This window comes from Lissotriton vulgaris, chromosome 11 (assembly GCF_964263255.1).
Source record: "Lissotriton vulgaris chromosome 11, aLisVul1.2, whole genome shotgun sequence".
NCBI lineage: Eukaryota > Metazoa > Chordata > Amphibia > Caudata > Salamandridae > Lissotriton > Lissotriton vulgaris.
In genome coordinates this window covers 131,831,140-131,843,458 of record NC_141699.1, presented here as the reverse complement: position 1 = coordinate 131,843,458, position 12,319 = coordinate 131,831,140, and the positions used below count along the sequence as shown (strand labels likewise).

Genomic DNA, 12,319 nt, shown 5'->3' with positions numbered 1-12,319 from the left:
AAGAGGTTTATCCAGCCAGGACGAAGCAGCAGTTTAAACTGCACATACTGGCTCAGCAATGGCAGGCCTGAGCCATGGTTAGAGGCTACTAAAGTGGGTGGAATAATGAGTGCTGCAGGCCAATTAGTAGTATTTAATTTACAGGCCCTGGGCACATGTAGTGCACTTTACTAGGGACTCATAAGTATATTAATTATGACAGTTGGGTATGAGCAAATGATTCCATGTTTAGGGGAGAGAGCACAAGCACTGGGTAGCAGTAGTAAAGTGCACAGAGTCCTAAAGCCAGCATGAATGAGGTCAGAAAAATAAAGGGAGACAGGCAAAACGTTGGGGGAAGACCACCCTAAGGCTGTCAGGTTTAATATGGGGTAACAGTGGAAGTGCTGCAAATATAAAATGTTGTGATGTACATATTTTACTGGATAGGCAATTTTATTCAGGAGAGAGAGGCAGGAGTTTAAAGACGATTTTAATTAAGTATGGTATAACCTCCTGAAAAGGTTTTTGTTTGGTATGTATCCTCTTGATGCGATTAGTGCTAGTGGAAAATGTTTATAGGTTGTAACGAGGCATTTGAGGATCTTAAAACAGTCCTTTAAATTTTTCGTGTAATGTACCCAATGTTTTAATTGAGTAGAATTATACAATTTTCACTTTATTTATGATATTAGAGCAGTGGACACATTGAAATGTCTAGAGAGGAGATTTTATTATAGTATTAACTAACTTATTGTCCTGCTGTATTATTAGTTGTGTTTTTAGTTTGATGGGCCATGGTCCCAATAAACTAAATTTTGATTTACTGACCGACATAAATGCACCTACTGCTTTTGTATACATTGTGCAGTAACCCCTTAATTGTGTGATTTAGTGCTACCTATCCTTTAAATCTAAACCCCAGCATACACTCCCTTACCACTTCAGCGCATACAAGTGAAACACAAAGCAGATTCAAATTAATGGCTTCTATGCACATGACAAAACCATAGTTGCCAAGCTTTTGCTATAATAAAACCGTGGGCAAGTCAGAAATGACTGAATTAATTAATTAATTAATTAATTAATTAATTAATTTTTGAGCTTGTAAAGCGCACTGCTACCCGTAGGTTTCCTGGCGCTGTATAAGGCTGGGGAACCTGTCTTAGCTTTCCATGTGGGATGGTCCCTGCTGGGAGTCCCCAAGGTGCAGCCAGGCATCCCCGGGGTTGATGGGGCAGTTGTGGAGATTAGGCAAGCTAATGCCCAGAGTTGCCGAGTGGGACCCCTGATTAGAGTAGGCACCGAAGCGAGAATTATCGAGTCCGCTGACCCAGGTCCACAACCCTGCCGCATCAGGAATTGAACCCTGGTCCCGGGCCGACTTCTGCTCCCGGGTCTGACGCCTATAACCAGTGAGCCACACCACTCCACCTCCACTCCACTGAATAGTAATTCAATAAAAACTAGGCATCTTCTTGTGGGCTCTGAGTGAAAACGCAGTAATAGAATTACTTAATAACGAAAATAAAACTCGGAACAAAAGCCAATTGATAGTCAATACAAATAAACACAATGATGTTGCATGGAAGATTCCCACATAAATCAAGGAGTAGAATGTAGGTATAAGATCTCAAGACCATGCTGCCAACACTATTTCCTCACCCAGTAAACCAATCTGCTCCTCTATCTAGACTAGCATCTAGTCCAGCACCTATTAGTTCCCCTCATGCTTGAACTACTGTATTCATATGTTTTTATGCAGAAGAGAGCAGGGGTATCCCAAAACTCCCACATCAGTACCATGGATCAATTGCGCAGGCTGAAGTGGGAGAAGCTGGTACCGGAAAGGTTCTTAGATAACCTATATGTGGAGCGTGCAGTTGAGGACACCTCAGTTCAAACCCAGCCATATGCAAATCAGTCTTGATCCTGTGCCTCATGGGAACAGTCCAGCTCAAACTGCCAAGCCAGGTCTTCCCTGAACCGCAAACAAGCATCTTGGGACCGGTTTCGGGGTAACACCCCTCATCAGCCAGGCTAGCTTGAAGTGAGCTAAAGAACTTGTGTTTGTTTTGTTCATCCTAAGTTGGCAAGGTATGCCCAGACGTGGGTCCCTTGCTCAATTTGATTTGATTTGATTTGATTTATCGACTTATAAAGCGCACGATTGCCCGAAGGCGTCTTGGCGCCACTGAATTCCAGCTAGCCTGGCTGATGATTTGCATATAGCTGGGTCTGAACTGAGGTGACGAAGTGAGCTAAAGAACGATGATGAATTGGGGTGAGTGTCTGAAAAGTTTCAGCACTCCGTCCATCATCTCCTTTTGTTTTCTAAAGTAAAATGACCTTAATAATGTTTCAATAATCATGGTTCTGGCTTTCTTTTCTTCACAACTATCTGCAAACGACTGTATTGCAGGCAGCACAGGAAAAAAACGTTTTCCCCAAAAATGCTGTCACGTTACGACTTTTCTGACAGGACCCAGTTAAAGTATCCCTCATCTTCACTCATCAGCCTTACCTCCCAACCACATGTCACCAACAGCTGTGTTACTCAAAACAGGGAGAACAGTTCTACATGTCTCTTTTTAACACGTTCAGAACCGGTTTAAACAATAAAGAGGAATGGGAAAGATTGATTCAGTAAGATGTTTAACATCATTAATTTTTAACTACTATTGGTGTAGAGAATGGGCTTTACCACAATGCAACTGTAGACGCTACATGAATGAATTTAAGATAGGCTCACATAGTGAGTATAGTAACCACAGAAATGAACAAAGTTATCTCTATTAGTGATAGGGTTTTCTAGTAAATTGTAACGAGAGAACCACGAGATACAGCTGTTTAGTAGTGAATGTACAATATCTTTTTTTCCAGCATTAAGCGCCACAAATTGATGTGATTAAACATGATATGGTCTCTAAAATCAGCAGGATTATATGATTATTAGGACACATGTAATGTCACCACTTGAACTATATATAACAGAGTCAATGTGTATTAAGCAGGACTGTTAAATGGGTTAAAGTTCAACAGCCTTTTTTATAGATACCTAGCACCATCATACACATGTCATCCTGTGAGAAATAAGACATGACTAGAGGAAATTGTGTAAATTTATCACTATTGTTTTTCGACAACCATAAAATTATAAAGTACTGTCCCCTAGGTTGTTGAGTAAAAATGTACAAAATAGGAGAGTACCACAAAAATGTGTACAATAGCATCATTGCTGTGTTTTAATGGTTGAAAAAGTATTGTTTTGTATTGCACTGAAAAACTATATATAAATGCCATTATCTTTTCTCATTACTATTGAAATATTGTGACATATAGCTTAATGTTGGAATAAAAACAACTATCGAGAAGCAGAACATCCGTTATATCAGGAACCATAACTATTGATTCTAGCTTCCCATTCCAAGATGGCCGCCAAAGTCGGATACTTATCAGAAACAAGCGCATAATTTGGAACATAAACTTAATTTGGGCCAGTCAAATGATAGCTGTAGAACACGCTATAATTAAAATAGAATAGTCGCCTGTATTTACTTGATAATAGATCGTTAGCCCATTAGTTGTATGTGGAACAGCAAATTTATGTCCGGGTCACGCGAAAAATATAGGGAAACAAGATACGAGGTGTCCCGCGATATGGGGAGAACACCAACATTTAAATAATATCATTAAGTCGTAATACAAGAAATGAAATTACAACAAAGGCGAAAGTTTATAAAGCATTATTCTGTAAAAAGATTTTCTAAACGATATCTGTTGACTTCCGGGTCAAGCAACCGGTAGTCAGCTTAAAAACCAGCATCAAATCCGGGTTATTATTTTCCCGGATGACCCAAACACGGAGGAGCAGGGAGGCCGAATCGAGAACTTGAGGTACGTGAAAGTTAGATACCCCGACTCGAGTAACTCATATATCGCTACAAGCGTTGCCTAGATCTCGTAATCTAGATAAGCCACCCCGCTTGTTCTCTTAATTTAGTGATAAATATTTGTATCACTTAAAACGCGTATCTCCCGTTCAGAGATGAAGTTAGCATTGCATTGTGAAGATCACGCCAGAATAATGTTTTAACTCGAGAGATGACCCACATTAATAATTTGATCCACGGATCTGGAAAATAATGGACGTCACTTCTTTGAAGTTCTGTCCACGGGCAGTTTCTAAAATATAATGCTTCTGTGCTTAGAAACGCCGTGAAGTTTTCCAATAAAAATTCCTGTGTGACACATCACTTAGTAATTTTAGCACGAGGTGGAACACTCCTATTTCAGAATCAATTTTATATACAAACGAGATACTCATATGTTTTATAAAGTATCTGAGTACCTCTATTCAGGAAAGGACATAAAAAGAGACAAACAATAAGGTCTCTTGGCCCGTATCCAAAACGGGCCCCCCCTTAATTAATCACTATGAAATTCTAACCGAGTAGCGAAGAGTAACATAGTAATTATAAGACTCACTACATTCAAAATTTGCCCCTACAGATACATAACAGGAAGCAAGGTGAATCCAGCCGACCTGTATCAACAAAACCACATTTGACCATGAACGGCCTAGCACAAATGAGTATCCAACTCGGTGAGTAGAACAAAAGGAATATATAATTTAGCGGAGAGGGCTCATAATCGCCAATATAATGACCTTTATAATACGTGTCTCATCTTATACTTAGTGACTCCTAGTTGAAGAAAGGACCTGAGTTTTTTTGACTGAAGTTTACAAATTACGGTGGCTCCTCCGTGCTATATTAGAAGCATAGCTGATTTATAGCAGGTAATAATCATGGCAAATCTGAAACACAAATCTAGGAATTCTTCTGCATAAACAGATTGATAATTGAGAATATTCTGTTCTTCTTATACAAAAGGTCTAACATCACAAGAAGATAAAGAGTGATAAAAGTTTCCGGTTGAATTAGAAGTCTTCTTATTGATAATGAACTTCTATGAAAGGTATTTTTTCATAAAATCTGGGAAACTTAGTCAACCCCTTTTTTCCAATTTAAATAAAAAGGGCATAAAGAAACTAGAAATCTTTCCTTAGTGTTTAGAACTCCCATGAAAGTTGTCTATGCATAAAATCGTGGTCACTCAGTTGACCTCCTGTTTTGAGTTAAATAAATAGTGTGCAGAGGAGGGTTAACCCGTTGCATGCTTGTGACGGAACCGCTCTGTCACAAGCCACGGGTGAGCTGTGCTTGTGACGTAACGGTTCCGTCATGGCCCGCTCGCCGCGCCTGCGCGGCGCGAATTCCGCGCCTGCGCTGACGCTTTAATGGGCGGGCGGGTTCGTGACGGAACCGTTCGTCACAAGCACAGCTCACCCGCGAGCCGTGACGGAGCGGTTCCGTCACTAGTATGGAACCGCCACGCGGCCGCCCCACCCCTTTAGCGCTGCGGCGGAATAGCCGCCACAGCGAAGGGGTTAACAAGGTCACCCTTACACAGGAGTAGGGTTCCCCTTACACAGGAGAATGGTATCCTCTATTGAGTAACAAGCTGGGGACAGAACCAGGGATTCAGAATAAAGATAAGTCTGAAAGCCATGTATATAACCCTCTATAGATAAATTTGTTTTTCAAAACAAGACATTTAAAATACTGTTTTTAAATTTTTAGATAACAAGTCAACTGTCACATGTCCTGATGAAGGTGTAACGATTGTAAACAGACACCGAAACGCAGCGTCGACTCCTTTTGACTGTTTTTTAACACAAAATTCTTTTATTATGAGAATCATTTGATCAAAGTTTTCTTTTTAATGAATTAGATTGTAACCCTAATAGGGAGGCACCATAATAAATCGTGTTACTTGTTTTTATATCTTCGTTATATTTGTTTATTGGTTGATGTCTTGGTTTATAAGATGAGTAGTGATTTAGATTTTGTTGTTTTCTACACTACAATGCAATCAGGGACTCCATTCAGACCTTAAAGCCCCCCACACTCTGGTACATAGTCAGTATCCCTGACCTCTCTTAAAAAACACAAACCACAGGGACCTACTTTTTACTTTTGTTCACTCCCCTCCCTGTGTATATGACCAGGGGAACCTTCCAATACTTTGTTGTGTAAGTATGAAATACTCCATTCTATATCCCAATTTAGCAGTACTAGCTCTTACCCCTCGTAAGCTGAATCGCCACTGACCTGAGTCCACTTGTACCACCTCAACAACAACGGCGTCAGTATTCGAGAAGTGCACTACTAAACTAGTGTTAAATTCATGCCGTCTCCCGCTTACCAGCAAGATCGCGGCGTCATCTGTGTACCAACATGAACGACAGACTAAACACAACCACCCGCTTGTTCAGCTATGGTTGCAGCCATATCTAAACTGTAATCAAAGCTGGTGTGTACAATCCTCACACCATGTTACCAAACTCTCATTGATTCAAAAAAACTTCCAACCTTACCTCACACTCATTCTAAATATGTCGTCGTCCTGATGTACTGAATTGAAACACTCAATACCACGTTAAATGAATTATAACGCTATCATTTATTTGGTTTAAATTGAACAACGTGCTCAGTTAGATCCTTATGCCTCATGTTAACTGCTTATCGAAATGCCTCACGTACGTATTACATACATAATTTTATTCCATACCTCATAACGTTATCTCGTAGGTGTATTGCTAATTCAACTTATTAACAAACAAACGTATTCTACTCCATAGGGTATTTATCAACCTACACAAATTTTAAACATCATTTTACACTTTCATGTCAAATCCCCAATTACTTCAAGATGCTGGTAATGTGTGTGGAGGGTGATAGATCATTGTGTGAGAGTATGATCCTATAAAGTGTGCTAATGAGGAATCAGCTCATTTCCAGTTTATTATTCAGTCAAAAAGGACTCATAATGTTACATTTTTTTTGTCCAGCACACTTCCCTCTGTAGTTATGTTTTCCCAGAACCACCTCCCTCTCTGGGAGTCACTGTTTCTTGTATTAGAAACCATACTGTGCGATGTTGTGTAGTTATTCAAGCCAATGTTCTACAAAGTTTTAGTTGGTATTGTTGTTGCGGCTCATGCTCTTGTGTTCAGTAATCCCGATTTTCACTTTCCTTTCAGTTCTCTCGATATATAGTAAACCACACAGACACTTTATGCAGTAAATTACATTCGATATCTTGCAATTTGACGAATGTTTAAAGGCCACTGGTTCTCCAGTTTAAGGACGCATAATGGTAATACTTGGAATTACATTATTGCAGTGGATGCATTAGTAAATATTTTTTATACCTTCTGTATTTGTGTGTTCGGGTTTGCTTTTACATGACAACAATTCTTTGATGTTTCTAGTTCTGCTGTAAGCAAACAGAGGTCTGTTTTTGAATATTGCTTTAAAATCTGGCTCTGTTTCAAGTAAAAAATGTTTTAATACAATTGGATTTTGTAGAAATTTTAGATATAAACACCATCTGCTCCTTGTTAGGTTTCATTTGTTTCTTTAACAATTCTTGATGTGCTGTAGTTTAATACATTCTTCAGATTGCTCCACTGTGGTGATCAGATACCCATGAGTAAAGTATGTTGTATTTTAGCTTCTGCTGAATCACAAGTGTCTGTATTGGATGCAATTCTTTTCACCTTCATCATTTGAGAATATGGTAAATTCTCGAGTAGTTTGGGTGCATCACAAACTCACACCATTATCTGCCACACTTTACACAGATTACCAACATCTTGAAGTAATTGAGGATTTGACATAAAAGTGTAAGATGATGTTAGAAATGTATGTAGGTGTATAAATACCCTATGGAGTTGAATACATTTGTTTATTTAAAAATTGAAATTGCAAAGTACCTACGATGTAACGTTATTGAGGTATGAAACATAAGAACAAGTTACTTACCTTTGGTAACGCTTTTTCTGGTGGATACAGTATCTGCCTGTGAATTCCTCACCATTTGAATTACTCCTGAATCAGCATTCCACGGAAATTCTTTTCTTAGCTCTCCCACGTGATGAGGACGTCATATTAGTACGGCCATAAGATGACCTCTTCGGCGTGCTGACGTCAGTTCCACCCTTTTTCCGAGCCTCAGAGGCTAACGGGCGGACCAACAACATTTCCACAAGAATAAATAGTATACATAATATATATACAAATACATAAAGTATATACATAAACAGAAAGGAAAAGCCAATAAACAACGCACTTCCTAGCAGCAAACTGCATGCTTGAAAATGACAAATTAAAAATAACCATGTCAGACAGTTATAACTTTTTCAGTATCAACAAGAGGTCAACGGGGAGGCGGGTGGTTCAGTGAGGAATCGACAGGCAGATACTGTATCCACCAGAAAAAGCGTTACCGAAAGTAAGTAATTTGTTCTTCTGATGGATACATCTGCCTGTGGATTCGTCACCTTTTGAATTGAATCCCCAAGCAGTACCTCTCCCTGAGCAGGTGTCCACCTGACTATACCAAAAGATCTAGCAGAACAGAGCTTGCAAAATGGGCGTCCCTCCTAACCTCCGAATCCAAGCAGTAATGCTTCACAAAGGTGTGGAGGGAAGCCCAAGTTGCCGCTTTGCAGATGTCTACAACAGGAACACCTCCAGCCAAAGCAAAAGAAGAAGACTTAGCTCTTGTGGAATGAGCTCGAATACCTTCAGGCATCTCCTTCTTGACCAGGGCGTAGCAGATCTTGATACACAAGATGATCCACATTGAGTGTTCGTTTGTGACAGCTTTTCCTTTCATTCGTCCAATGTAGCCCACAAAGAGCTGATCATCCAGCCCTAGGTCCCTGGTCATGTCCAGGTAGAAGCTGATCGCCCTCTTAGGATCCAGGCGATGAAGTCTCTCCTCCTCCTTGGAAGGGTGAGGTGAAGGATAGAAGGTAGGTAAAGTAATAGACTGTTCTAAATGGAAAGGAGTAACCACCTTAGGCAGGAAAGCAGCCCTTCTCCTTAGAATCATCTTTTCAGCATGAAAGGTTAAAAACAGAGGTTTTGAACTAAGAGCCAGAAGCTCACTTACCCTCTTGGCCGAGGTAATAGCGATCAAAAAGACTGTTTTGAAAGAAAGAAGCCTCAAAGGGCAAATATGAAGGCAACTATGAAGAGGCTCAAAAGGAGACCCCTTCAGAAAAGTAAGAACAAGATTCAAATCCCACTGAGGCATAATGAAGGGAGTGGGAGGAAACTTATTGGTTAGGCTCTTAATGAACCGCATAACAATGGGGACTTAAATAAAGATGGCTGATCCGGTAAACAGAGAAAAGCCGATAAATATCCCTTTACTGTAGCCACAGCACAACCCTGCTGACCCAAGGAAAGTGAAAATCCCAAAATGTCAGACTAATGGGCCTTCAAAGGATCATTGGACTTCTCCCCAAACCATTTCACAAACGTAGACCACCCAGATGAATAAATGGATTTGGTGGAGTGTCTCCTGGATGATAAAATAACATTCACCACATCAGAGGGAGAGAGAAAGAACTCAGGTTGCCCCATTCAATCTCCAGGCATGAAGGTGCAGGCCCTTGAGGTGGGGGTGTAGAACCTGCCCCTGCGACTGCGAGTGGAGGTCTGCCCTGAGAGGGAGCCAGAGCAGAGGGTGCGACGGGAGGTGAAGCAGATCTGGGTACCACACCCTTCTTGGCCAATCCAGGGCGATCATAATGACTTGGGCCCGGTCTTGGAGAACCTTCCTCAGAACTGGGAGGAAACGCGTACCGGAGTTGGGAGCTCCAATCCAATTGAAAAGCATCCCCCAACCCCCCCTGCATCGAATACTGAAGACTGCAGAACGACAGGCAGTGTGCATTCTCCCAAATGGCAAAAATGTCCACCTGAGGAAACCCCCACATCTTGAAGATGTGATGGACCACCTCTGGATGAAGACGCCACTCTTGATCAGCCGAGTAATGCAGACTGAGACTGTCCGCACATACATTCAGCACACCTGCCAGATGATTTGCAATCACACAAATCTGATGGGTCTGAGTCCAGGACCAGAGTTGCAGAGCCTCTCTGCAGAGACGAAACAACCCTACACCTCCCGGTTTGTTGATGTACCACATCGTGTTGTCCGTCAGGACCTGAACCGACTAACCGCGGAGAGAGGGAAGGAAGGCCTTGAGAGCCAAATGTATTGCCCGCAATTCCAAAAGGTTGATGTGAAGCAACCTCTCCTCTGGAGACCAAAGACCTTTGATCTCCAGATCCCCCAGATGAGCACCCCACCCTAAAGTGGAGGCATCTGTGATCACCATGGCCACCGGTGGAGGAGGCTGTAAGGGCTTTCATTGAGACAGGTTGCCCTGCACACTCCACCAAGACAGCTCTGCTGCAGTGTCTCTAGAGATTCTGATCTTCTCCCCGACATCTCCATTGTGCTGATACCACTGGCTGCGGAGGCAGCACTGGAGTGCCTTCATGTGCCAGCATGCATGGTTGACCAACAGTATGCAGGAAGCGAACAGACCGAGCAGGCGTAGGACCTTCAGGACTGGAACAACCGCTCCATCATGAAATAAAGAAATCATCTCCTGTATGTTGAGAATCCTCTGAGGAGGCGGGAAAGCTCAACCCACAGTAGTGTCCAGTACTGCTCCTATAAACAGGCTGCGCTGCGAAGGCACCAGGTGAGATTTAGATATGTTTACTGAGAAACCCAAGTTGTTGCATGTAAGTGGTGCATCACCCTCTCTGGAGACTTGGCTTTTAGCAGCCATTCGTCCAGATAAGAGAAAACAGGAACACCTGACTTTCTGAGATGTGCTGCCACCACTGCCATCACCATCGTGAAGACCATGGTGCGGAAGTGAGACCGAATGGAAGGACTGCAAACTGGTAGTGCTGCGACCCTACCATAAACCAGAGATACTTCTGATGCGACTTCAGGATGGGAAGATGAAAATACGCATCCTGCAAATCGATCAACACCATCCAGTCTTCCTGTTGTACTGCCAGAAAAACCTAAGCCAAGGTCAACATTTTGAACTTTTTCTTACGGAGGTAAAAATTCAAAACCCTGATGTCCAGGATCGACCTCAATCGGCCGTCCTTTTTGGGAATCAGGAAATAACAAGACTAACATCCCTGACCCCTTTCCTGCTCTGGAACCACCTCTATCGCCCCTTTCTGCAACAAGACAAGAACCTCCTGTTGTAAGAGCAGTAAATGGTCCTCTGAACACTGCTCCTGGTGAGGAGGGTACGGAGGTAGAAACTCTAGAAAAGGGAGGGCGTACCCATTTTCCACAAGATTTAAAACCCAATGAGGTACCCAATTTCCAATTGTGTAGAAAATGGGATACCTGACCCCCTACAGGACCAGCATGCTCTAAGATGGGGGATCTAGTGCCGCTTTTCCGTGGTACCAGTGGGGGGGACAGGAGAAGAGGAGGAGGAGGAGGACTGCTGCTGAGAGGCTCCTCGAAGACGGTATTCTATTTTTTCCCTTGTACGACCTGTACAGAGGATTCGGCTGTTGTTGTTGCTTAGGCTGCTGACGGCCTCGAAAGGATGCCGCCTTACCAAAACCTTGATACCTCTTGTAGCCATAGCCCCTAGGGTGAGACAGCAGGTCCAAAGATCTTGCAGTAGCCCTACTGTCTTTAAAATGCTGCAAAGCAGAGTCTGCTTAGGTAACAAACAATCTTGAGCCATCAAAAAGCAGATACATTAGAATGGCCTAAACAACTGATGAAAAACCTGAAGATCTGAGCCAGGGATGTCTTTTCGTAGCAACTGAAGAACCCATTACCCGGGCAACCGAGTATGCAGTGTCCAGACCCGACTGAATGACCTGACAGACTGCTGCTTGTGAATCTGAAAGAGTCTCAAGAAAATGAACTCAAGGAAGTTTAGGGGCCAATTGCTTAACCCCCGGGGTGAGAGGAAAGGACTCAGACGATTTCTTGGAGCAAGATGCTTGGACAACCAAGCTTTCTGGAGATGGGTGGGCAGAAAGAAAAGCTGGATCACCAGGAGCAGGTCTATATCTCCTTGCCACTGATCTGGAAACTGCAGGAGTAGACAAGGGCTTCTGCCACACCTCCATAATTGGCTCGGTCAATGCCTCATTGAAAGGCAGTAGAGGTTCACTAGAAGAAGCACAATAAAGCACTTCAGTCAGAATATTTGACTTTACTTCAGCTGAAGGCAACTGGAGGTCCAACAACTCAGCCGATTTTCTAATCACCACATGATAAGGGGCGACATCCTGAGAGGAAATAGCCTTTAGTGAAGAGAGCTCCCACTCCGGGGAAGTGTCTAAGCCACTAGCCTCATGGAGACCTTTAAATTCATCTATGGAGTCAAGAATCCCCACTTGCTCTTGCTCCT

At 42.4% G+C, this 12,319-nt stretch overlaps 1 protein-coding gene and 1 long non-coding RNA gene across 3 annotated transcripts in view; one reads left to right on the top strand and one right to left on the bottom strand.

Annotated features, from left to right (window-relative positions):
• CCDC92 (coiled-coil domain containing 92) overlaps positions 1-12,319 on the bottom strand; it is a 343,506-nt gene that overhangs the window by 92,708 nt on the left and 238,479 nt on the right. The window lies entirely within an intron of this gene.
• Positions 3,825-4,914, top strand: LOC147679373 (uncharacterized). Its single transcript, XR_015300995.1, has 4 exons — positions 3,825-3,876; positions 4,492-4,585; positions 4,680-4,780; positions 4,875-4,914. It is a non-coding gene; the product is annotated as an uncharacterized LOC147679373 (long non-coding RNA).